Source organism: Alligator mississippiensis, chromosome 5 (assembly GCF_030867095.1).
Source record: "Alligator mississippiensis isolate rAllMis1 chromosome 5, rAllMis1, whole genome shotgun sequence".
Classification (NCBI taxonomy): Eukaryota; Metazoa; Chordata; order Crocodylia; family Alligatoridae; genus Alligator; species Alligator mississippiensis.
Window position 1 is genome coordinate 52,571,400 of NC_081828.1, and position 26,090 is coordinate 52,597,489.

A 26,090-nucleotide genomic window follows, 5' to 3' on the forward strand; every position below is an offset into this window, starting at 1 on the left:
CTGCTGAATTTGGGGGGTTTTGACTTGGGGTATGCCCAGTAGGTCTCTTGCCATCTCTGTTGTTTAAAAAAATCCAGAGATTGCTTGTAAGGCTGTAGTGAGTTGGAGGGGGGAGAATAGTGCTGCAGTAGCATTTGAACTTTTAATAAAAAAAAATGTGTAAATCATCAGTTTCCAACCTCTCCTTTAGTTGGACTGAGAAGTCAATATGACAAGAGCTGCTACACTGCCAAAATAACTAACGTTTTCTTAACAGTCAAGGTTGTTGTCCTATCTTGTCCAGTCAGCCCAGGTATTGGGTGGTAATATAAATAACTTGGTCAACTAAAAGCTTCTAGGAAAAGAATTCTCTTTTTTCTTATACCATACTTATAACCTGTGGAAGTCTTTTCCATTGAGAAACTACTACTTTGTTTGTTTTTCACCATTAACTTTGGCTTACCAGAACAGTAATAATTACAGTGGGGAATAGACAGATTTAATTGTTCTTGTTAACAAGATACGGTCAGTTTAATGATGATACATAGGCGTTAGAGAGACTTCAGCCTTTTTAGTTAATAACCCTTACAAAGTCTTGTGCAATCTAGGATATCCTTCAGTTTGCAGAAATGTTGGGGAAAATCATTTAAATCAACTGCAGAAACCTTGGTCTATGGGAGACACCTCCTCCCTTCCCTAGCTTAGAAAGGAGCAGTGTGGGGGGGGAGAGGCATAGGGTTTTGCACTATTGGATGTGCAGCTATGCAGTTCCTGTCCCTCAGAAGACTGGAGGGGACAGAAAGAGCAGAGTGAAAACAGCAATGGAGAGAAGGGACTCTGTTCTGTCATGATATGTTTGTCATGCTTGGTAATGTACACTCTTTTAGATAAAAGAAGGCTCTGGGGAGAGACAGTGTTTTACCTTTTCAAATAAGATAGTGTCTCTGTGTCTCTCTCTGTCTCAATCTTTACAAGGAAGCTAAATTCTTAAGGGGGGTGTCTGTTCTCCCAGAGTATTGTAGGAGTTAAGTGTTTGATTTGAAGTTTAAACACAAATCTGTTATTCCCTTACCCCTCTTGGTACTTGCAGTATCACACTCCAGTAATGTTACCACTTCTTAATAGGCCTGAAGAGAAAATCTGATTTCCTGAAATTTCCCCAACCCTCTTTGAGGCTATCTTGATACTTCATATACCCATGGGAGGATATTCTCCACTTATCCTCGCAGGCCCACGTTTGATTTGTTTTCCATTTCAAGTGGGTCACCTTTAGGTGTAATGGGTGTAGTGGGAATGTAGCTAGTGTGTGTTCTTGGTTTGGTGTGTGTGTTTGTTTGGTTTTCTTGGTGGTTGTTTTTTTTGGTGGGGGGTGGGTTGTGGTGGGTTTTTGTTTTATTTTAGCTCCTTAAGTGGCTGTCTACATAGCTGTCTTTTTTTTCTATTCTCCTATCCTGCTGGCTGGCTTCTGTGGAATTACTTCACTTAGTTGAAGGTGTAGGGAAGAGAACTCTTGTACTTCACCAAACCTCCCCCTGCATTTTTCTGTTTGGACAAGGTCTTCCTATTCAAACCTGCAGTCAGTGGGTTTCACTCTTACCTTTTTCTCTCCTTTTTTATTTTTGAGAAGCTATCTGACAACAGGTGGGAGCTTCTCTGTAGTACTGGTGTTTTGAACACATGGAGCCATTCCTACTCAACTTGAAGGGCTAAGTGTTTGGCTGAACAGGGAGTAGCATTCTCTTGGAATAAATGTCAACACATGGAGCTAATTGGGAACAGCTCCATATGCATAAAAGCCCTAAAGGGCTTTCTGTGCCACAAACAACTGAAGAAAGGTCCATGTTCCAGCTGGTCAGGAGGCACTGACTCTCCCTGTGTTAGACAAGCCTGAAGCTGAGCTTCCTTTCAGTACCAGTTGGCACTGGTTCCATCCATCCTAACTTTCCAGGAGGAGTTGTGTAATATAATAGATGACCAACCAAATACTCTGTAACTTAACTATTGGCAACATTGGAAATACCAGCAGTAAAGGCTATTCTGGGATACATCAGAACTCTGCCTTTGACAAGGATGATCTGTCCTCGAAGCATGTAAATGTGTGATCTTTTACTTGGCCAGTGGTATGTGATACCTTGCCCTTGAGACACCCGGTCCAGCTTCCCAAGCCATTGCCAGACCTATCTCGGGTTATATCACGACTAATTCACTGCAGTGGAGCGTCGTAGATGGGACTATGTGTACTTGGCAAGTATAGGCTCAATTGGAACAGTCATGCATGCAGCAGTGAACAGCAACTCCCCATTAATATATAGTATGGGAGGGGGGAAAAAAACTGAACTCAGTAGTAAAAATGGCACCCTTGCACAGTCAGGGTTATCCTGTTTTCCCCTCTGTCAGTGCCCAGAAACCAGCATGCTAAAAAGTATGAGTGAAGCTGACCATAATACTACTTTTTTTTTTTAAGGGTACTTAATTATGCTTATGGCATAATGCTGTGGACTATAGGGCATCATGGTAAATGGGGGAATTACTCTTCAGTTACAGCTTTGAAGAGATTGACTGGACTCTGTTTACTTAGCAGCCCTGGTTTGGAAAGCCTTGGCTGTGGCCTCTCAATCAAAGCTGCATAGTTTGGTGGGTGGTTCTGATGTTCAAGAAGTTTTTGGGTTTTTTTGTTTTGTTTTGGGGGGGGGGGGAGGACAGGGAGTCAGACTTCTTATTTTAAAATATTAATAAATTCTGCAGATGTCAATTGAGTTTTTCCAAAAGAGACAGCTTGGGATGCCTGTAGCACTTCAGCTTGTGATCCATCTATCTGTACAGACTTTTTCAGTAAATCCTTTATACCCTTGTTAAAGGGGGCAGGGGTTGGTGTGCTTTGTTCTCCTGGGAGCTGGAGCAAACAGAAGAAGGATAGTGATGATAAACTAAACTGCAGGCTCCACGTACAACTGGGGAGGCTAAAGAAATGGATGGCCAATGGCAACAGTTTATTTAGAAGTTTACCTCTGGCTCTTTCTAGCAGCTTTTCCTGTTCCTGCAAACATCTGTGTACAAACAGGGTCTATATTTCTTCAGCTCTTCTGCCTGAAATTCCTTGCTCTGTGTTCTCTGTTATGTACATGTCATTGCACTTAGTTTGCTGGAAAGCTGAAGGAGGTGGCATAAACCAGAACTAAGCCTTGGGGATGAATAAGCATAAAGAATAGGCAGTAGTCCAAATATGACTTGTGTGAATGCCCAGTGAGCGCAGAGGCAAATGTAAATAAACCAGATAAAAATAAAAACTTGCATCACTTGAAGAGTTGGGCAAGTCTTTTGGAAACCTCTTAAGTCTAAAGATATGACACAATACTAATATGGCAGAATCCTTACATTCCTATAATAGCAATGGTGATGAGAGACTTTAAAAGACTTTGCTGCCATTGCTTCACTGCTCTGCTAATATTTTTTGTGTGGGTTTACCAATGCAGGGAGAAAGGTCATGTACACACATAACTTAGCTTATGTTAGACCACAGCTACATGGGCACTATTTTAAGTGGCCTTTGGCTTGGTGAGCCAATTTGATTTACTTTGTTTTGTGGCAGTGCTCTTATCTATCTTTACAACAGGCATGTTTGCAGCTCCCTGTTGTGTATGTTTACTTCCCAGTCCTTCATGCACAAAGGAAAGTAGGATGGGAGGCAGACTTATCTCCCTCTCTGAATGGATCCAGTATGTGATGGCACATCCCAGTACCTCAGTTTCCCTACCTGGAGTAATGGGTTTGCAGTGTGATGATCACTAAAGGCCTTGAATTGGGAAAAGAATGCACTCTTAACAATCCTTCCTCCTGATATAAGAAGTGAGTTTGCAATGGGAAATGGGGTCATTCTTCCAAGGTGGGAAGGATGGAGGGAAAGCTTTGCTTTCACTTTTCCCATACTGTAATTGGTAATGACTGATCACTAGTTCCAGCCCCTAGTGTGTGAGCTATTGCTCTAATTAGGGATACCTTCTGGAGGGAGGCAGTCATGCTCTGAACAGTAAGGGAGTGTTAATGGTATGAATCATCTCATCCTTTAGAGGGATGAATACATATGCATCTCCTGGGATACCAGCCAGCTAATGCTTCTAGCTAAGGCACTGGACAGAACAGGCGTGGGTGGGGTGGAGGTGTAAAGAGACTGGGTTTGGCTTTGGATGTATTCTCCCCTTTTGGATGTGCTCCAGCGATTGGCTGGAAGAATAGCCTGAGATGACCCTGCACACACACCTTTTTTTTACCTATTGGGGGAATATCTATTCACTGCTGCAGCATCCTTGCACAGCTTGTCTCAACACTCTGGAATCCAGGGAGCTGTTGGGAGGGAGAGAGAAGGCTGGGGGGGGTGGGCTGCATTCTTGACTCTGCCACTCCCTTGCCTGGAGAGCACAGCTGGCTGCCTACTTTAGGGAAGGCTCGAGCAGTCCTAGAGCTTGCAGGGTGGGGGAAGTGCTACAGAGAGCCTGGGAAGGTTTAAATCCTAGGCCACTTGCTTAATGGATGGGGGGGGGGGATAAAAGCATGACAGGGGATTTGCAAAAAGCTCCCTGCGTTTGGGGGCGGAGAAGGGGCAGCAGTGCTTTATACAAATTCTCTTCTGCCCTGTAGTGAGCATAATTAAACCTTGATTAAAGGCAAGGGCCCAGCTCTTCCCCCTGGCCCTGGCACGTTCCTCAGGATTCACATCTGTTTGCAGCATGCTGTGCTTGCCCATGATGCTTCAGGCGTATGTTAGTTAAAGTGGGGAGAGGGAGGCTTCCCTCTCCTTTGAAGCACTAACTCTTATGCCACCCCATGCTCTGTTGCCAGGTTTGGGTGCAATTGGTGTGCTGAGCTGCAAGGAAGATAGATCTTGCTCATGCTACTCCACTGGAGCTTTCTCTAGCAGAGAGAGGAGACTGGTTGCTTTGTCTGCAACAACCCCTGGCCTTGGCCTCTTTATGCTCTTCTAGGGGGGGACACAGGCTCATTGTTTGTCTAGATAAGACTCTGATGGCACAGGGAGGGGCTACTGCCAGGAAGAGAGGGGATAAAGGGAAGTTTGCCAGGGAAAGGTAGTTTGGTTTGCTGAAAAGACATGTAGAAGACCTGGGAGCTTCACCTTAAAGGCTGGGCTGGGCTGGGCATACCCAAGCTGATCTGTTATTAGTATGCTACCAACCACTGAAGGGCAGGAGCTATCTTTGAAATTTGGTTGCCAGTAGGGGTGCCTCATGGAGCAACGTGTTAGGAAAACCCTTGCTACAGCAGCAGGATCGGTAGCCAAGCTGGGGGTACTTCACCTTGGCAAAGTCACCAAGCTAGCTAGGAGATGTCTGGTAATTTAGAGTTGACAAATCCTTGGCAGTGAGGCTGAGGGGCCCAGGTGTTAGAGCACTATTGCTGGCCTGCCCCAAGCCAATAAACCCCAGAAGGTGGGGTCAGATTGGGGCCAGTGCAGAGATGCAGTGACAAGTGCGAGCAGCTTGTTCTCCAGCTTGTCTTCTGTTTGTAATTTCTGCTCCCGACATAAGAAACCCCCCACTCCCCATGCCAGAACTGGATGTGCTGCCTTGCAGCGTGCTAATGAAATGCAGAGCTCTTTGGAGAGCAAGTCCAAAACGGGTTTTTGGAGCTTTGTGCCTCTTGCTTTGGGCGTCCTCTGACCCTCTGTCCTCTCCTCTTTGCTCCACAAAATGATTTACTGGTGATTGTTACCTGCAGGACAGGGAAGGGATGGGGAGGGCAAGCTGAAGTCAGGTTTGGAGATGCAGACTGAATCAAGTAGTGTGTCATAATGTGGTCCCCAAATGATAAAGCAAACTCCAGGGACACAGTGGGAGGATGGAACAGTACATTCCCTGCCCGGGAAGTAATGGAAGCATGACCAGCAATCAGATAATTCAGTGGGGTGGAGGGGGAAATGTTCCTGGCCTCTCCTTGTATCAGATTCACCACTTCCAAGATGATGCTGGTTTTTTAGCATGCACAGAGGGTGAGTTCAGGGGCAGACTTACTACTTCTCAATCCTGAATTTCTTGGCCTGTGTCAGTCTGGGTCACAATGGAGTTGCCATTGCTTTCTAATTATAGTTTTATGTGGACCAGACAAAGCAAGCTGTTTTGACTTGTGTTTAGGCAGGTGTTTTTAGGAGCAGGTGTGAAATGCTCAGGAGACCAGAACAGCCTCTCCCCTCCTCTTTTTTGGAACACACACCAAGATCCAACCTGCAGTATGTGTTTTTGCCCTCCAGCTGTGGTAGTGGCTGCAGAATGGGGGAGATTTATAATGGAAAATTGGCTAGGTCCCTCCCTTCCTGGGGGGGGTACCTGCTGTGGAGAGCTAATGCTCTTACTGTTGGCATCTCCTTTTCTAAATGCCAACTAATGCTGAAAACAGCTGTGGGCAGAGACTACTGGTGGTTCAACCATCTGTGAGAGATGCACAGTGACTGCTCCAGAATCTTTATGTTAGGCTGCATCTTCTTTCCCTAGGCTGAACCAAGACTTGCACAGTACAAGCCCTGGGCTTCAGCCTCTGGAGTTGTGATGAGGACAGAATCTTTTCATTTTGTTTTGTTTAAATAAGGGTTACCCCTCATGATCATCACAGGGGGAGCCTGACAGCATGACCTAAGCGTAACCAGTGTTGATGTCACTGTGTCTGCCTGAGTCTGCAGAGAGTTGGACACAGAATGAAACCACCCCATTCATCTTAATGGGGTGTTGTTAACCCCAGCACCTAGGAAGGGCAGTCAGGGGCTACTAGCATCACTGCAGGATGGTATGTGGCTGGTGAAGTGTGTACGGGGTCTTGTCCTCTCACCCCAGCAGCCAAAACATTTGGTTGTATGAGTGCTGGCAGGCCTCTTCTGCATGCTAGTACTTCTCTATGAGGTCTGGGGCAGAAAAATGTCCCTGCTGCTCTTCTGTGGGGCCATGTCTATAGTTGCAAAACTGCAAAGAAGCCTCATGTCATGGTGACTCTGTTGCCTCAGATTGTCTTAGTTTTGCCTTTACGTCAACTCTGAGCTCCATTTTAATCATTCCCTTCCCCTGGCCTGCTATCCCTCTCTCTTATGCTGTAGAAACAGGCCCCAGATGCTGCTGCGTTGCTCCAAGAACCTTAACAGTTGGTGCCAGTAGGGAGAGTTTCCTCCCAGCACTGCCGGCTGGGGCTCCAGTATTATTAACTCCCTTGCCATATTTCAGGGTGACCTCTTTAGCTCTGTCAGAAAAAACAGAATTGCAGCCCTCTTTAGTGGAGCTGAATGGAGTCTCCCCATCGGGAAGGTTACAGCTATGTCATGAAGATTGTGAGCTTCCTGTGTCTCTGGGCAAAGTGCTAGGACTCAGTAGTGTGTTGCAACTATGCAGGCTTTGGGTTGTTGCCAGCAGTATTAACAGAGTCTAAGAGAACCAGGCACAACCGTCTGTTGTTCACATCCAGAGCTTTGGTTAGGAACATGTGTGGTTTCCTGGGGAAAGATTTCCTCCTCCTCCTTCTCCTTCTCCTCCTCCCCTCTGCTGACAGCGTCTGACCTCAGCTGTCGTTTCTGGTGTTGTAGGGGATTAATCTGAGCCTAAGGACAGGTTCAGGCATGTCCAATGCAAAGGAGAGCTTCATGCATAGAAAAAAGGGGAGAAAACAATGGAACATTCTCCTGCTGCTTCACCCGGCAGCCAGGCAGAGCAGGAAAAGAAAACCTGTATTAATTGTTAGACAGGGGCCCCGGCCTCTGCTCTGTTCCCCCAGCACCCCAAACAACCATGTGGTTCCTAATCTGCCTCAAGATCTGGATCTGAGTTTTGGAAAATGACTCCTATTGCAGTAAACTGAGCTAAAACCCCAGAGCTGAACATCTGTGAACAGCAGGGTGTTTGGAGCCCCGTGATCTGAGCTGGCAAGGCCTCCTTGTGGGGAAGTCTCAGCTCAGCACATGGGAGAGTTTCCAAAAGCAGGGTCTGGCTCTGGCTTAGGCATGTGCAGTTTAAACCCGTCTCTAATAGCTCCCTGTCCCGGGTGTCCAGCACCTTAATCCAGAGATTTTTAATACCAAAACATGCCACTGTGATCATCTGGTTGGACTTTCTGCATAAGCCAGGTGCAAGAATTTCACTTGGTCATTTTTATATTGAGCCCTTAACTTCTGCATTAATGGTATAAGAGCAGTGAGTGCAGTCACCAAGATTCCCCCCCTAACTGTCCATAGTGGGCTCTGCTCTTGGCTCTTCTAGGTTCAGCAGCTCTTCCTAGTCCCATATTGGCTTTGGCAAGACCAGCATTATTACCATGTTAATCCAGCCACTTTTTCTTTCTCCTTATTGTAATCAAAAGAAATGAGGTGAAGGAAAGTAAGAGGGAGTAGGAAAAGGGGAAATCAAAGGTATTGATGCAGTGAGCAGCAAGATGTGGCAGTGAATCACTAGGGAAGAGGATTAGAAAAGAGGAACAGAAAGAACTAGACAGCTGCAGACATGGGGTAGCCAATGGACAGACAAGGGGAAAATGCCCCCCATGCAGGGGTCTGGAGAGCCAACTCTGAGAGGGTGGAGGTACCTGAGAACAGAGAAGCCCAGAGCCCCACTTGCCCATCCAAGGAGAAGAATAGGGGGTTTGTTACTATGGTGAGGTGCTTCCTGCAGCTAGGGTTGGTTCCCTTTTTGACTTCCCAGCAACTAGAGCATGGCACAGGCTCAGTAACTGTTTCCTCTCCTGACTCTATGGCTGGAGGGGTTGTCAGGCAGTCATTCCCACTCCTTCCTTACTAAAACCAAAGCAAGACAGGACTGGGAGAATCCAGTTTCCTTCCCTCCTCCCTCCCTCCCTCCCTCACATGTTTAGTCCACATCCAGAAGCCACAGAGGATGGAATTTCACTTGAAAAGAGGAGGGGAAGTGACAGTCTTGGGGGGAGAAAGAAATCCTCATCAATCTTAGGTCACAAACACCAAGAACAAAATCCTTTTGCATTGCCCTTTAAACCTGTTATCTCCCTCCCACACACGCTCTCTTTCTCCAACTACTTATTTGCCTGTCATCCAGTTCTCCCCTCCTGGACTCCTGCTGATTTGTACATCAGTCCTTTTTCACTTGCTGTGCCCAGAGCTTGGGGGTGTGTGTGTGTGTGACAGTTTGGGGACTAAGCTTTCCACAATTCAAATCCCAGTTTAGATCACACATGACATGACTTTTCTGTTCCCAGCCTTGTACCAAGTGGGCATGTATCTATATTACCCATGCAGAAATGGCACAAATTCTATTCTTTTATTTTTTTAGGAGATTACCGTGAGTGGCATGGATGGCTTCCTTAGGGAGATAGCAGGGATGCTGAGTCATATTCTAAAAAGTGCCTGAGTGACTTAGGAGCCGGAATCCATTGACTATCAGGGAGATACAAGGTCCTAAGTGTCTCAGTCACTTTTGAAAATGGGGCTAAGTCATTTAGGGGCTTTGGAAAGTTTGACTCACTTTCTGATGTCTCTCTGTAGACATTCCCCAGCCAGTTTGGGAATTTGCCTTCCCATGACTTTGGAGACATTGGAAACCTGGCACATGCTGCCTTCTGCCCTTTCCACTCAGCAATGGCAAGGCAGTCTGCCAATGGCTAGAATAGGTGGGGTAAGCTGGCTGGGGACTCAGAGCTGGAACACAGGTGGTATTATGGATGAGGATTTGGGAGCATTGGTAGGGATTGCAGGAGCTTGGTATCAAGTAGGAAGGGTGCTACTAGTTGAAACAACTGGCTTTCGCATTGTCTGGAGGATGCCAGTCCACTGGCTAGAGCCAATTTTAGATTCTTATTTGTCTGAGATTCATAGATTCATAGATGTTAGGGTCGGAAGGGACCTCAATAGATCATTGAGTCCGACCCCCTGCATAGGCAGGAAAGAGTGCTGGGTCTAGATGACCTCAGCTAGATGCATATCCAAAAAAATTTATCAGGGGTCCTATTCCTCCCTGGGCCTTCCTTTTACTCCCTATATATCTAAAGAACAATTTCTTGTTGTCCTTACTCCATATATATCTAAAGAACAATTTCTTAATTGAGATGCACAACTGAAGGTCAACTGTTGCTTCAGAACAGCAGCAGTAAGTATATTAAAATGACAGACTGCATCTCCCAGACCTGTGAGCAGAAGGAAGCCCTGCTTGTTCACTGCCTAGATCTTGATCTCTCTTACCTATGGTAATAGCTCAGTGACTATAATGTAGTTTCTAACTTGGCTCAAACCATTGCTCTGATTCTCAGATACTTGTTAAACTCTTGACTTTGCTGCATGGAAAATGCTTCCTTATAACAAGCATGTTTTCTTGGTCTGTTGAGTATTGGCATAAAAGCCCTCTAACTGGTTTCTGACAACAATTTTGGTTTGGAAGCCCTTCCTCAAGATTAATTTACTGTCCCCAGATCCATTTACTTTGATGCCTACATGCTGTATTTTCCAAAAATCAATGTCTTCCATTACCAGGTTTTCACCTCCAGTTTAGCAGTGCTAATCTCATTACCTGGGTAATTTTGTTCACTTGGTTTCATATTGATGGTACCATCCTCTCCAAGCTCCAGGAAGTTGGAAACTGGAATCCCAGCACAGGTTTTCAGGGAAACTGGGAGCTATAATCACAGTTATGTTCCCTCTTGCCATAGCTTCATCATAGGTTTTGCTGCTCATATTTCCTCTCAGTTTACTTTGCTGCCTGTTTCTGAGGCCATGTGGTACAGTGCAGGCTCTAGCTGGTATCTGTGGAAGAAGCAGTGATCAGAGACACTAAGGTAAATCCAACATATGTCTTAATGCACATTTTGTTTCCTGAGGGCAGCATTTCCAACAGTGACAGCTGCACTTCCTTGTGGTCTTCAGGCTTAGCACAATACTAATTGAAGGCTGAAGCCCCAAGTTTCATCCCTAACTTGCCAGTGATTCACTGTCACCCCAGGGAAGTCATTTCATCTTGTGTCTTAACCAGTCTGAAGCATCAGCCATGATTCACTCCTGCCTGACCATCTGCAGGTTGCAGTTACCTGTGTATGCTATGGGAGAGATGAGCTCTGAGGAGGGACCGGGTGTTGGGGGGAAGGAGAAGCAGGTGTCTCTGCATTTTGTCTGGGAACTTTTCTCCCTTCATGGAGCAGCATGGGGAGGAGCATGGAAGTAAGTGCACATGGCACAAGCCAGAGATCCCCTGCTAGGACAGATTTGTTCCCCAGCCTCACGACAACTCTGTTACAATCCATTCCTGAGCCTCACCTTACAATCCATCTTGTATTTGCCCATCATCCCCAGATAGAGACTCTGCCTTAGGTGACTGCGCCAGGGCCACAAGGGGACATTGGTGCCAGTGTGAGCACAAGCTCCTGTGCTGCTGATTCCTATGAGTCTGGCTTAATGCAAAACCTGGGTAAATAGGGAGCATGTGGGGTCACTCCTGTTGGGGGCAGGAGGGCAGCCACAGGTCTAGGAGCTTGGGTGCACATTTTGTTGCTAGTTATGCGGCTGGCCAGGACCCACTTTGCCCTCTGTTCCCACGCCAGGCAGAAGGAGAGGATGTGGCGGATCTGGTGGAAATGTTATCACAGTGCTGATTCTGTCCCATTTTTGAGAGCTCGGTGCCAGGGCTGAAGGGAGGATTTCCTACACACGCTCCATGTGGCGCCATCGCTTTCCCTGGCCTAGGCTCCGCATGCAGCCACCCTCACTCCTCAGAGCCGTGCACTGACACCAGCTTTGTTGTGATATCTTAGCTGGGCACGTGGGAGTGGAGCGGGACCTGCATCCAGGGGAATCGCTGTTTGTGTTTATGAGCTTCCCTTGCTTGCCAGGGACACTGTTACCAGGGTAACTTGTGAGACAACTCTAGGAGAAAGCAGCCTGCTGGGCTGGCAGGAGGGAGTGTGAGACACAAGGCCTGGGGAAGGAGTAGCTGTTTTGTCTCCATGGCAATGGTGCTGCTATTTTCAATGCAGGAGCGAGTCCAGCCAGTGGTACAGTCCCAGGGTGTAATTCTATCACAGGACAGGGGTGAGTGGATGCAAAGGGAAACGTAAAACAAGGGGCTTATTCCCTGCTGGGATTGGGGGTGTGGGCTGCAACATGGCATCAGACTGCTCAGGAGTGGGGTTAGAAGAGAGACCCTAGAGGTGTCTCTGTTCTGGCATCAAACATCCTTTGTCAGAGCTGGTTGGAGTTTCTCAGGCCAAGGGATGGAGCTGGCTCTGAGCACGGGCAGGGGGAAGGGGTTAGTAACTCCTCATGGTGCTTTGGCTTCTCTCTGCTGACACATTTATTCCTAAATGAAGAAGGGTGTTTGTACCTGAAAGCTTGCAAAGAAGATTTTTCCCCAAGCTATTTTAGTTAGTCTAATAAAAAATATCAGATTTACCTCAAGAACCTTGTCTGCCTATGTCCTTAGAGCAACATGGCTACAACCAACACCCCTGAAACATTTAGTCCTAAAAAGTCTCTCTCTCCTCCATCCTTCCAGGGCATGATCCTCTCTTCTCCATTCCCACTCTTTCCTTCTCCCTATAAACTACATCTTTCTGTTTCATTCCTCCTGGAGCCTTATTTCTCTTTTTCTTTATCCCCCATTCTCCCCCCTATTTCCAGAATCCTTTCTTGCCCTTTTTAATGAACTCCATCTTACCCTCCTCTCTTCTGCCCTCCGTCTCTTTCCCTTCCCAGAACCGCTGTCTCTCCGGTGACCCCCACTTACTGCAGTGAGATCAGCCTGGAATACAGAGAGAAAGCAATTAAGCGAACGCACAGCAGGATCCTTTGGCTGATGCCATGCTGTTAGCCCTCCCTGCAGCCCCTGTCCCAGTGCTGAAAGGGCTGAGCTCTGCAGGCTACTGCCTGCAGTAAATCTGAAGCCCCTGAGAAGGTGGACGCTGACCCCTGTGCTCAGGTGTGTGGCAAAGTGCAGGGCCCTTCTCCAGGCTGCTCTGTGCCCTGGAGGCTGAGGTCTGGTTTGCACAGTGCTGAAGAGCTGCTCTCTGCTCCCTCTCCCCCGCCTCCTCCCACCCAATCATACTGTTTGTTCAGAAAGGGAATATTTGACCCCAGGCGCCCTTGGCGGCAGAGAAGCTGGGAGGAGTTGCATCCGCAGGAAGGCACAGCAGAGTGACTCCCACGGGAAGGGAGGGAGGCAGGGAAGGAAGGAAGGGTCTAGCAGCAGGAGGAGGAGGAGTGGGACATTTATTTTTCCTTGTGGCTGAAAGTCAAACCACAGGCTGGCCTCATGCAGAGCCAAGCTCCAGCTCCTGGCTTGGGCTGGGCTGCTGGAGCCTCTCACTCTATGCATACAGAGGTGGGTGCAGCGGGGCCTGGCAGACAGTGGTTTCAGGTAGACCAGAGTGGCCAGGCCCTGTCACACCCATGGGCTGTCTGCAGTGTGAATTAGCCAGGGTAACTTCCTCAAGAGAACAGCCATCCTTCATTGAAAGTCTCAGCCACCCCAGTGAAATTGCTGCTGATGGACTCAGCTGGGTGGAAAGTCCCCTATGATTCCTTTTTCTCTAGGTCAATTTATAGCATGGATGGCAGCAGCTTCCCCATCAATGTGCCTTACTTCTGGCCTGGATGGAAGTGATTGTGGGGGATGGAGGGGGTAGGATGGGGGATGGGGATCAGCTTCATTGTGTAACCCTGTCTGCTGAGCATGTCAACCAGGTAGCCAGTTAGTGCCAAGTGTAGTGTAGTGTGGACACCTGTCCACTAGGCGCTGGCCAGAGTACCATTCATTTCACATAGGACAGAGCACCAGTGTCCTGTGGTAGTTATTACCAGCCACTAGCTGCCTTGGCCTGAGTATGAGCCCTCAAAGAGTAAAATTTAGACAGTGTTTTCTCTGTTTCTCTGTTTGTCTGTCTGTGGCTTCATCCCTGTCCTGTTTCTCCTCTTTCCCTCTTCCCCCTCATATCTTTCAGGTCAGACTCTGTCAGTCTCTTGGGTTTGGAACTCCTCTCTGGTTCCTTTTCAACTCCCAGACATTTGCAAAGGAAGCTGGGATATCTTTCCCTTCCTATGTGACCTTTGGCTTTTTGCATAACCATCCAGACTGTCCAGGGCCAAAGATCCAACCCCTTGAGGTCACTGCTCTATAAACCTCCTGGCTATTGACTGATTGTTTGCCCCCGCTTGTGCTTTCCCTAGCAGCTGCTCTGCTTGCCATCAGCCTCTGATGGGGCTCACCAGTATGCTCTGCCCCAGTGCTTGGAGAACGTGCACAACAAGGGACAGAAGGATAAACTTCCCCAGCTAAGTTGTCATCCTGAACTATGTCCCAGACTACAAGCAGGAATCTGTTCAGTGTCAGTGAAGTGTGTCCGCCTCTAGGGTGGAAGGCAGCAGCCATTCAGCTGTTGAGGACAGAAGGTAAAGAAGGATATTGCATCCCATTGAGACTGCAGGGGGGGAAAGGAGTATCTCCAGACGTCTAAATCACTCATGCTGGCTCTTGGTTAGAATGTGGGGGGTCTGCACGGTGGAAATGAGGACCTAACATCTCTGCTGTTGTGAAAAGGGCTGGGGCCCCATAACCCTTTATAAGCATTATCCCTGCAGCAGTCAGAGCTGCATCTGCAGCACCTCCACCAAAGCAATGCTCCCTCTCCAATGTCCCTTCCCCCCTCCTTGCCCCAGGGATCAGCTGTGACTCAGAAGGAAGAGTGCCATCTACTGAATTACTGGCACTATTACCTGGGTTTTCCTGCATGGCTCCCTGCCAGTCCATCTCCTGGGAAGCCCTGCCTGGTTCCGCTGAGCTTGTGTGCGGCACCAAGCCCACACCTAGAGGGGATAGCACTGCGGCGCCATCTCGCCCCTTTGGAATGAACTGTTGGATGCCTGCCAGCCCTCTCCTCCTTGCAGTTATGTGGCACTGGCTAAAGTTCATTTCCATTAGCTGCTTCTGGCACTAGCCTGAAGGCTGTCTTGTATCTTGCCATCCTCTTTGGGGGTGTGGCCATGAATTTATTGCATTAATTCATTGTGAAATACTTGATTTTTTGAGTGGACTCACAGGCTTGTGTTACAGATAGGATGAGCATCGTTCTGGCACTCAGATCCCAGTTGCAAATGCTCATGCCTACAAATATCCTGATCCCTTGGCTTAAGTTTCTGCAGTGGGTGACCGCCCTGCCCCACAGCTTTTACATTCCTGGAAAGCAGACATCACAGAGGCATACAGACCATCTGAAGGGACTTGATTAAAAATGATAGGGGATATTCGCAGAATCGTTTCTTTTGCACTATTTGCCTTCGCTTCTTCAAGCTCCACGCCTCACATTTGCCTGTGCCCCTTTTGCCCCTCACACATTGCCATGGAGAGGAGGTGGCAATATCTCTCATCATTCAAAGACCTTTCCCCGTGATCAGTGAGCATCTCTGTAACCAAGCCATGACCCTTCCTCCTGAATCACCTCCAGACTGGCTTTGCCCACGCTTTTAGGAGAGAATTACCCCCATCTGAACTTTAAAGCTACTCTCTTCCTCTGTCTCATGCCCCTTATCCTTCAAAGGCACAACCTCCCTGAACACAAAGAAGAGCTTCAGAGCATTTTATGCCTTGGGGCAAAGCTATGACTTCTTAGAATGCATTCGAACCAGGGTTCCTATTCTTGGTTTTGTCTGGCCAGCAAACATCATGGTTCTCGCAGCATAGAGCTAATGTGCCTCCGCTTTTCTGCTGCAAAGGCCTAATAGAGATTTTAAAAAATAATTATTTTGTCTCAAGCCAAATTAGCCAAATCAATTCTGAATTCTGTTGACTGATCAGAGCTCAGTCATTCAAGTACTACCACCAGCAAGTATCCTCCTTCCACAACTCTTCTGCCTGGGGTTTCAGATACTCCCAAATCCATAGCAAGCATCCTATGTGCAGGCCTCAAGCCCAGAGGTCTTGGAGTTTGGATTCCCCCAAGTCTTGTTTGCTCTCAGCCCAAAGGCCAGGGGAACAAGCTGGGGAGAAATCCCACATTTCAATAAAATAGGTGTGTAGCTGAGATCCTCCCATTGGGAGGCTATAGTAGACTATTGTAAGGTGTCCTGTCTTCAGTGTATGGGACAGGTCTCCACCCTCTACTACACCATGCCATTTAAAGTGATCTTGGCTTGGGGAACAGACCAGTGTAGTGACTAAACTTGATAAAAATAGCTACTGCACTTGATTGTTGTTCTTGTGTAGGCCGACACTCTGCTCCTTGCCATGCTGGAGCTCCCTCAGCTGCAAAGCAGTGTAAGCCAGTCATGCACTCACTGCGAAGTGGCTCCTGTGTGTCACTTATCTCACTGTAAACGCATTCTTTTTGGCAGTGACAGCCTTGCTTACAGCTCTGAGCGCACCACCGCAAGAGTTCACAGTCCTGTCTACCAAGTGTTGTGAGTGTTGCTCCCCAGCCTTGTCACATGAAGTACAGCTGAGGTGTGTGTGGGCAGTGGATATCTTCCCTTCTATATATCCATTTGGTTTGAGATGCTGTGACATGTTGTCCTGGATCAACAGGCAGCCAGCGCTTGTCTGGCCTTGATTCGAAGAACAGTGGCAAAAGAGAGATTAGCGCTGGATTAGTGCAGGGAGAATACCAGAAGGCATTGTCATGTAGGGCAGAGGTTACATCAAAACTGAAGGTACTAGCCAGGATGTTCAGGGGGAGGGAGCAGGACAGTGAATGGCAGATCCAGGCAGGAAAGAGCTGTAAAATTAAATAGCCCTAATAGATAATGAGGTGAAAAAGTCACCCACTGAAAGGCTGGGGGACACCAGGCCACTTAATTTCCTCTTAGCCTTCCTGTGAAAGGGATGTGAGCAGTCAAACACTCGGGTTCGTGGGTTCGTGGGTTCATCAGTGATCCAGGGGACTTAGCATGGAGCAGGGATCTGGGCTCTGTTCCCACCCCTGCTGTATCAATGTAAGTCAGTGGTTTCCAACCTTTTTAAGTAGGAGATTACCTATGGCATTTAAAAGCACCCCAAGATCTACCATGGGCTGCCACCACCCCCTCTTTCCCCCTGCCTAACAGGTAAGTCTGTGGGGAGGGAAGGGGGGGCAGACTGAGAAAAAAATATTTGGGGGTGTGCCTCTCCAACAGGTAAGTCCCACCTGGCTGGGGCCCCACTCAACTTACCCCAGCTCCTGCCTCTGCAGCACTGTCCCTCACCACGGGGGCCTCGATCTAGCCCCTGCCCCTTCTCTCCCCCATGTACTGACCTGCTGGACTGGTGCACATGCATGCATGCAGGCACTCAGCCCCCCCACCCCAGCCTTGGATCAACTGCAATAGGCTTCAAGATCTACCGCAAAAGGCTCTGAGATCTACCGGTGAATTAAGATCCACTGGTTGGTAACCACTGATGTAAGTGAATCCCTTTGCAGCGTGTGTGCATGACAGTGAGGAGACAACTTACTCACCTGAGCCAAACGCTTTGAAATCAGTGTGGTTGTGTCACATTTCCAGCTCTTACATGAGAAGAAGTATCTGCTGAGCATTCCTGGGTGCTGAACTTTAAGGGCCTCACCACTGTGGGGTGGATGAACTCGACCTTCAAGCTGGTACTATTTCTAAAACAGGTTCCTGATCTCCCAGACCCATGCCCTTGATTTCAGAAGACCTGCAGCCAGCAAAACTAGGAGTAATTCAGGGCCATCCTGCCCCCGTTGCAATCATTACATAGAATCTGCATGTGACCTGGGGGTGAGAGGGCAGATGTCAGCCAGCCTTGTGCAGAGCCGCTATCTTCCTCCTGTCCACCAATGGACACATCCCAGGCTCATTTGAAATGCAAAGAGGCTCATTTAAAGGTTTCCCTGTGACTGTCTCAGAAGCAAGTATTTACATAGTGTGGATTTGTGCCCTAGAGCTGGGGGCTGGCCCCTGCTTGAATCACACCAGGAAACAGCAGCAGGGGAGCCAGAACTGGACTTTTGACCCCTCATGGAAAAGACTCTGGGTTTGTTTCTTAGTGGGTGAAGCTGAGCTGGAATACTTGTGCCTGTCCTCTGTGAACCTATTGCAGGCAGCAAGGGGGAGGGGGGCAGAGGCAGAGGATGAGATGGCTTCTCCTGTGAATGTTTTTACTTTGTGGGGCGGGGAGGGGGAGGGTGGTAGGCAGGGAGCACAAATGGAGCCACAAGGCAGGAATCCAGATGGTGCAGACAAATCCCCCTGTGACTCTGACTATATAAGAGGCAAGCTCCTAGGTGCTCCAGTCAGGAATGGGCAATTTGGCCTGTGTCTGTGCACCTGATCCCTAGCGGCAGAGCCGAGGGCGGATGGCATGACAATGGGAGCAGAGTTCTCAGGAGGCCATGGAGAGCAGCCAACACCTGAACACAGCTCTGTAGTCGCACGCATCTTCCACGTGTCTTGAGCGTTCACATCTCGCTTCATGCTCGGATAGATGTATACAGCAACCCCCTTATGGAGCTGCCCTCAGCCCGAACCTTTTGGCACCCAAATGGGCTGCAGTGAAAGAGACAGAGGCCAGATGATCCACCTTCTGGCGGGACATGCTTGAAATGAACAATCCCCAGGGGTATCTTGATGGCTGAGTGGGTTGTAAATGGGGTAGAGACTGTTCAGCATTGGCCCAGGTCATTAGCTGCTTCTGGCGCTAATGACCTGGGCCAATGCTGGCGCTAAGGAATCCAAATCCTATTAAAGTTGTTTGGTGTCCTGCGGGATAGAGCTGGGGTCTTCACCCGTATCAGAAGACAGGCATCCTTCTGGCATAACACCCACACATAGCACAAGCTGAAGCCCTGGCTTCTCAGCAGGTAGTCATGCTGAAAGATCCCAGAGACCAAAATTACTTCCCACTCTAAAAACTGATCTCTGTCAGTCAGGGTTGAGGTGTGTTGCTGCCATAGGGGCAGTAAAACATGTGTGGCTGCTGCTCTTGCTGTACCTGTCCTTTGGCTAAACAGAGGATTGAGCACTCTGTATTGTTAGCGCCAAGCCAGAACTAACAGCGGTAATAACAGAGCTCCCCAGGCTTTCTGAATGGGAGCAGCACGACCTGAACAGGACACGGGACTGCTCATAGCTCTGGCTCTTGTTCTGTTTCACTGACTGCTCTCTTACCCCTGCTCTTCAGGAGTGGGTTGAGGCTCTGACCAAACTCCCAAACCCTTGAGTGCCTCCTTAGAAGGGGACAAGGGCACAGGCAATTTAGAGGTGGCAGGTCTAGTTATTTTGGTGACTGTCGTTGCTATTTGGTTTGATCCTCCAGACCCTACCCTAGCCCTCCACTGAGGTCTGTATTTTTAAGGAATTACAGAGCCCCTGTTCATCTATGCAGAAAAGGAGTCCTGTCTCCCTGCCTTCTGTGGCGTTCTTGGTTTGAGACCCCCCCCCTTTCCTATCAGGCTCACCTTCAGCCTTTTTAGGCACACACTGCTGCCCTCTGCAGGATCTTTCCTGGAACAGGTGCTGCCACTCATGCATCCAAGCAGGAAAGAAAAATACACATCTTACAGAGGCCAGCAATGAGTAAGGGGGGAAATGTAGGCAAATGTGAATGTTACTAAATGACATCCACATATGCTGAACAATGTTAAAGGGATCCCCTTCCTGTGGTTGGCACTATCTGTGATCCAGATACTAATCTGGGTTTTCTCAAACCTACCTGTTCCAAGGGTTTCCTTCAGGATGTCCTTGTTTCTGCCCTAGTTTCCCGGGAGCACAGTCAATCCTACCTCTCTTATATCTTGATGCAATTAGTAACTTTGTGCCTGCCACATTGTGTTGGCAGAATTTACTCAGCAGGGTTTTTCCAAGCGTCTAACTCTTACCGTCAGCCAAAAAGCCCTGCTGGGTCATGGATCCTGCCACGCTGCAGCACACAGGACCATGTGGTTTTACATCTTGATGGAAAGGTGGTAAAGAAGGTGCCAAGAGCAGAGGGTTTAAGAGGCAAATGGGGAGGACGGGAGGTGTGGATGTCAGCTGTGCAAATGGCCAGCATGTTTTAGCTAAAGACCTGTGAGGTGCACTGGTCATTCCCTATCAGGGAAGAGAAGATGTTATTGTGGTTACAGGTCTTTTTTGTTGCCTGTTATTTTTCTTGCCTGAGCTGGTGGTCAGATCCCCATTTCCTGTTTCCCATGGCTACTTTCAAAGCAGGGAATCAGGCCAGTGGCAGAACTGACATCAGCAGGTCTTTGGCTTTTCAGCTGGTGAGAACATTTTCTGGTAGCTGCCTGATACTCCTCCAATCCTGATTGGTTAGATGGAAGCCTGCAGAACTAGGATGTGGGAACTGAGCTTGTCTGGTGCTTTCTTAACAGTGCTAAGTTGGTCAGTAGGACTACCTATGAGAAATTCCCTCATGCTCTGCCAAAGAGAGTGCTTGCTTTACTTTCTCCAGGAGTTTTTTGTTGTTGGAGAGGGGAGGGGAATGTCAGACTACTTGGGACTCTGGCAGCTCTGTAATTTTGCTTAAACATTCCCAGGAGCTTCTGAATGGTGCATGTGTGTGAGACAGAGAAAGAGAGAGAGAGACTGTGTGTGTGTGTGTGTGTGTGTGTGTGTGTGTGTGTGTGTGAGAGAGAGAGAGAGAGAGAGAGAGAGAGAGAGTTCATGCACACCTGCCTGCCTGCCAGGGGTAAAGGAAAAGGAGAGAAGAACTCTTTTCCTTGGTGGGGGTGGAGTGTCTGACACAAATGGTTTGATCCTTCAGACCCAAGGATTTCCCCTTTGATATCTCTGTTTGCAAGTTGAAGTGAACGTAGAACTTACCTGCTGAAAGAGTGCTAGAGAGAGCGCAGAGGTGCCGGAGAACAAGCTGAAGTGGCACCTCTTGTCCCCTCTCATTCTTTATGAGCTGTGCTGAGATGTCATACCAGGTTCTGGCCCAGGACTGTAGCATGAACTTCAGCTTCTGCGTTGCTTCTAGAAGATGGCAGCAGAGGGAAGTGGTGGCCTCTTTGGAGGAGTGAGTAGTATGATTCTGAAAGGAAAATTACCACTTCCTCCTGCAGCTTGGGGCTGCCCAGCCTGTTGTCATTAGTTACTTATTATATGATAAGCTGTTCCCATTCTTAACCAAGCTTGCTGCCTCTGTTGTATATGTGCTGGCACTTGTCTGTGGAGCACTGCTGTCCTGTGACACCAACCCAAATGAACCATGCCCCATGTCTTACAAGATCAGCACCTGAAGTGATTAAAGACCCAACTTTGCCAAGACACTGTCATTTGGGGCTGGACTGGAGGAAGGGTCCTGCTTCTGGCAGTCTCTGGTTGCAGCAGGCATTTGCCTGAGCAAATCCACTTTAAGTTGTCTAGGGGCTACCTAGACAGAATTTGGACTGGCCCAAAGGAAGTGAACATCCTCTGACTTTCATGGAATTGCATCCTCTTACTCCAGCTGTTAACTTGGGCCTGTTAATCTCAGCACAAAAGCAGTTCTTTTCACTGTTTGATCATTTTCTAAACGCTAGTGAGACTGCACATGAAAAGCAGTGTCAAGAGCATCAATCTGTTCAGTAAAATCATGAGTAGTACTGAAATCCCCATTAGTTGCTTGGAACCAGCTGTTGTCCAAGAAAATGCTACCATCCCTGGAAATGGGACATAATATACCTGTTATCCCAGCACAGGGAAATTCTTTTGCCTTCGCTGGTTAAGTAGGAAGGATGGCCAAGTGCAGGAGTGTCTACCTCACCCCGTGCTCTGGGTTGGATCTGGACTCAGAAGTGGCAGGGTAAGTGCTGGTAGAGTAAGCAGCAGTGCTGGTGTGAGCAGTGGTGGGCCAAGCAGCCACAGCAGCGCAAGCAGCAGTGAGCCAAGCAGTGGCAGATCAAACAGTGGTGGGGCAAGCTTTATTATGTCACCACAACTTTCACTTGGCCCTTTGCCACTAAAGGCCACCTCCAACTGGGCCTTACACTCTGCAGCAAACCCCACCCTCTACTCAACCTGTCCCTGAAATCCTAGCTCCTCTGAGAGCCCCACAGGCTATATGGCTGACACCTCTGATCTAGTGCTTAGGACAGAAGTCTGAGCCTTGAAAGGCCCAGGTTCAGTTTCCCTACTCAGACCCACACTTTATTTGTGCCCTTGGGAAAGTCACTTAATCTCTCAGTAGCTCAGTTCCCCTTCTGTAAAATGGGTGTAATCCCACTTCCCTACCCTGCAGAGGGAGGCACTCAGGAAAACCTGGTAAAGATGGGAGTGTACAAGTTTTGTGGCGATGGAAGCCAAAGAAGATCAATTTTAGGAGAGAAGTTTGCATTCTTCTGTGAGTTTCCTTCATTGTGTCATGAGAACATCTTTCATCATAATGCATCTGCATCTGAAGCAGGGTCAGCTCCATGCTGTGCAGATAGGGAAAGTTTATCCCTGTGTATGATGCAGTAACTAATCACACAGCTTCTTTTAATTTCCAGTCCTGCATAGTAAAGGGAACAATCCCACCCAGGAACGTGCCAGTCTGCTGCCTCACTGAAAGAGCAAGCTCTTTAGCAATAATCTTTTTCATTTGGACTGTGCTGATGTGTCTTAGCTGCATCCATCCAGCTAGAGAAGCAGTATCACCTACACCTGAGGGCAGAGCTGGCTCTCCTGTAAAATGGCCCTGGATTATAGCTTCTGTCCCTGGTTTGGAGTCGAATCTTCCTCAGAGATGCGCCACTTTGATGCTGAACTCATTACCACACTGACCCCTACTAGATAGAACAGAGCAGCTTATATAGCTTCTGGCTCATCCCATGTGTGAAAATGCCCTTGCTGCCCCTCCAGACTCCAGCTGGCATGTTAGCTGTGCACAGAAGGCTTGGAAGTTAGATTAGGTTTCCTGAGGCCACTGGGGCACAGGTCATGCCAGAACTGGGCTGCTAATGATTCAGAAAGAGAAAAACAAAGCCTTTGTGGCGATGCTGCTGAAGCTTTGATGTTGCTGGGGGTCCCTTAAATTAAATGCTACAGATGAGGACATGTCACATGGCAGTGGCATTCACTAATTTGCCTGCTCCCCAATCAAAGAACTGGAGTGGGCCCTAGGCAGAGATACTCCAGTATGACACATTAATGGTCAATTCCATGTAGTGAGGAGCTAACCTGGGCCATGCTGTCACTGCAAGTTGCTAAAGCAAATTCGATAATGGAGCTCTCCAAAAGCCAAGGATTTATATGAAAGGTAGTGCTTGTGAATACTAGAGAAGGCAGACAATCCACATGCTTCAGGACATTAATCAATCTCACCATCTGGGATCTGGAAGAAATTTTGCCTTCTCTGATATAGTACAGCACAACAGGCCAGGCATCTGGTGGGTTTTCTGTTTCCTTTGTTTACAAGGGCTTGGTCACTGCCAGAGGTAGGATACTGAGGTAGGTACAGACAAACCTGTCTTGTCCTTTGCTAGGAATAGCTCAGGTTCCTGAGTTCTTCAGTTTTTTCCTTTGAGATCTTCTGTGCCGTCTCCTTGGGTGAATCACCTGCTTTCTACCTCCTCTGCTGTAATTGTTTTATTTTTCATCTTAGAACTTAGGTGCTAAATGCTCAAATAATAGAGGTTTATTACATTAGACCGGCCTAACAATTTGCCTGAGATGGACATATTTTTTCTAAAAACTTCTATGACTCCCATCCTATGTTCTTGTTTGGGGAGCCTATTCTGTTCCTTCTTCCCTAGTAAACCTTGCGTGGGAAGACTTGCTGTCCAGGCATGAGAAATATTTCCTGTTGTATCCAAAAGCACCTTGAGATATTCACTTTTCTGTGTCTGCTTCTTTCCCAAAGGTCTGGGGAAGTGTAGTGTGATAGACGTAAGCAAGCTTTGGGGTATCTCAACTGTGCAGTTGGTCCAGCAGAAGATACCATCTACAAGAATTCTTAACTCTACCAATAGACATTTGTTTTCTTGTACAGCAAAGACCTCTAGTGGACATTCGAGGCAGTTCATCAGGTAAAATAATACTAGTGGTTCCAATGGAATTCATAAGGGACACCTTATAAAGGGATGGAAAGTAGAAAACCATACGCCACATCAGAACATTCCCTGTGGAATAGCATAAAATTTAAACTGCATTTAAACTGCAATGTGACATTATACACAGTAGTTGTGCCAGTTATATACAATGGAAAAAATCAGAAACATTTAATTGAGTTTCACAAACAACCTTAGCTCTGACCCCGTTGTCCTGTCCAGCATCCAAATGTGATAAAGGAACACCTAGCAACATGACTTTTATCTGTAGGACTGAAGGCCCTTTGAAAAGGATGTAAGTAAGAGAGACATAATGGTGCAGGGCAGAACATTGTCTTGACCACAGTCTTCGCTCTAACCTATGGTAGGATTGGGACTAAGTCGTAGGCCCAGGACCACACAGCAACATGCAGCAATAATTTACCATAGCAAAAGCTTACTGCCATATGGGTTTATTTTAATCTACATTACCACAGCTCTGGGTTTACTTAGGAACTTGTCAGTTGTCACTGGGGTATGCACCTTTGATTTGGTGATAGCCTTCCTCAGACAGAAGTGCCACCTTCCTTTGAGTCTGCACAGTCTCTATTAACTCTTCTTAGTTTGAATTACATTACAGAATTATTTTTCCAGCATGCCTTTTGGACCTGTCCCTTTAAATATGGCCAAGTCATGCCCTGAAGCCCTAAAGTAGCCATTTTGTAACAAGGCACTGTGGGTTCCTTTTGAGGGACTGGTAAGCATTAGTTCCTGCAATGTTTCCCTTTGTGTTGGAGGGGATGGCTTGTTCTTGCAGACCTGGCTAGATTCTGCAAGTAAGAGTGGGAATAGATTTTAGCTGCTTCTGTTTAAAACTGAGGCTCTGAGCCAAGAGAAGGTCTCAGGGTTGAATTCTCCAAGGTACTGAGCACTTTGGCTCTGATCTAGCAAAGCACCTAAGCAAACAATAAATAGCAGTACAGTACCTCATGTCCTGAAAGCTAAGTAAGTACCTACATCCAGAGCTTTCCTGGATTAAGCCTTTAGCTTGCAAAAGTCTACACAGTTGTGTCTCTTCGACTCATCAGGAGAAGTGTCAATTAAGCAGTGATGCAAAGCTGTATTTTGTAGTTACTAGATGGCGTAATGTAGTGGTGGGCAAAATGCGGCCCATGGGCCAAATGCAACCTGCCAGGCCATTCTATCTGGCCTGTGGGGCCCCTAAAAAACTTAGAAAATTTAATATTTATCTGCCCCTGGTTGCTGTCATGTGGCCCTTGATGGCTTGCTAAAACTCAGTAAGCAGCCCTCCACCCAAAATAATTGTGTGCCCCTGGCCTAATGTATTCACCTTCTCACAGCCCATTGCAGAGGAGTAATTTTGATTACAGGGTATACCTGTGCAAAAGGAAAACAGCAGTGAAGCATCACTCCTGCAGTTGCACTATCTGAGGTCTTTGTGACAAGGATTATCAACCCCCACATTCAGGCATTAACTGAAAGCAAGAGAGATGCTTTACTGTGGTGAGCTGATTGTCCAAAGAATTTGACTTCCATGTAGATATCAAAATAAGTGGTGAGGAGTCAATGATGAAGTTGCCTGTTGATAGTAAGGAGCTGAAGTCCATGAGCCAGGAGGTCTGTTCCAGTGCTGTGCGTCAAGCAGCGCTGAGCTCTTTGGGCTTTTAATCATGAGGGCTGAGCACTTGAAAACTTTGCCTTGAGCTCTTTTGAAAACCTATCCATAGGTGTCTTTTCCATTTTGCCTCTGTACTTAGTTTCTTCTAATTCCTTGGAGATGGATGAAAGCAGGGCACTGTAGCCTGCTCTTGCAGCATACCTGGTCCCATTGGTGTGACATGTTCATGTGCTTAGTCCATATTCATGCTGTACACTGCCCCAGATACTCACAGTAGTGTTCAGGAGCTCTTCCATGTGTAGAGCATCCACTGAATTGGATTTGCCACTAGGTAAGTGAGAGTGGGGTTGCACGCTAGGTCTTTGAGGAATTGGAATTTGACCAGAACCCTTTGTTCACGTGTCCTTGCCTATGCAGTAACTCGCTGCATTGCATTGTGCTCGCTTGTGCCTGAAGACTGTACAGTATGTTTGGAGCAGGAGTCTTATTATATGTTTGGTACACTTCATCTTCTGCAAACCACTGTGCCCCTTGCAGTGCTATATAAATAACAAATAGTATT

At 47.6% G+C, this 26,090-nt stretch overlaps 1 long non-coding RNA gene across 2 annotated transcripts; it reads right to left on the reverse strand.

Moving 5' to 3' along the window:
- Positions 1-535: 535 nt before the first annotated feature.
- On the reverse strand, positions 536-20,931 carry LOC109286341 (uncharacterized). 2 transcript variants are annotated; one of them, XR_002094345.2, is made up of 5 exons: positions 20,723-20,931; positions 17,395-17,671; positions 12,630-12,713; positions 10,494-10,726; positions 536-5,703 (listed from the first exon to the last, which is right to left on the reverse strand). It is a non-coding gene; the product is annotated as an uncharacterized LOC109286341 (long non-coding RNA). The 2 variants fall into 2 exon arrangements; XR_002094344.2 differs by lacking the exon at positions 536-5,703 and having other exon boundaries at positions 10,401-10,726.
- Between the last annotated feature and the right edge of the window lie 5,159 nt (positions 20,932-26,090).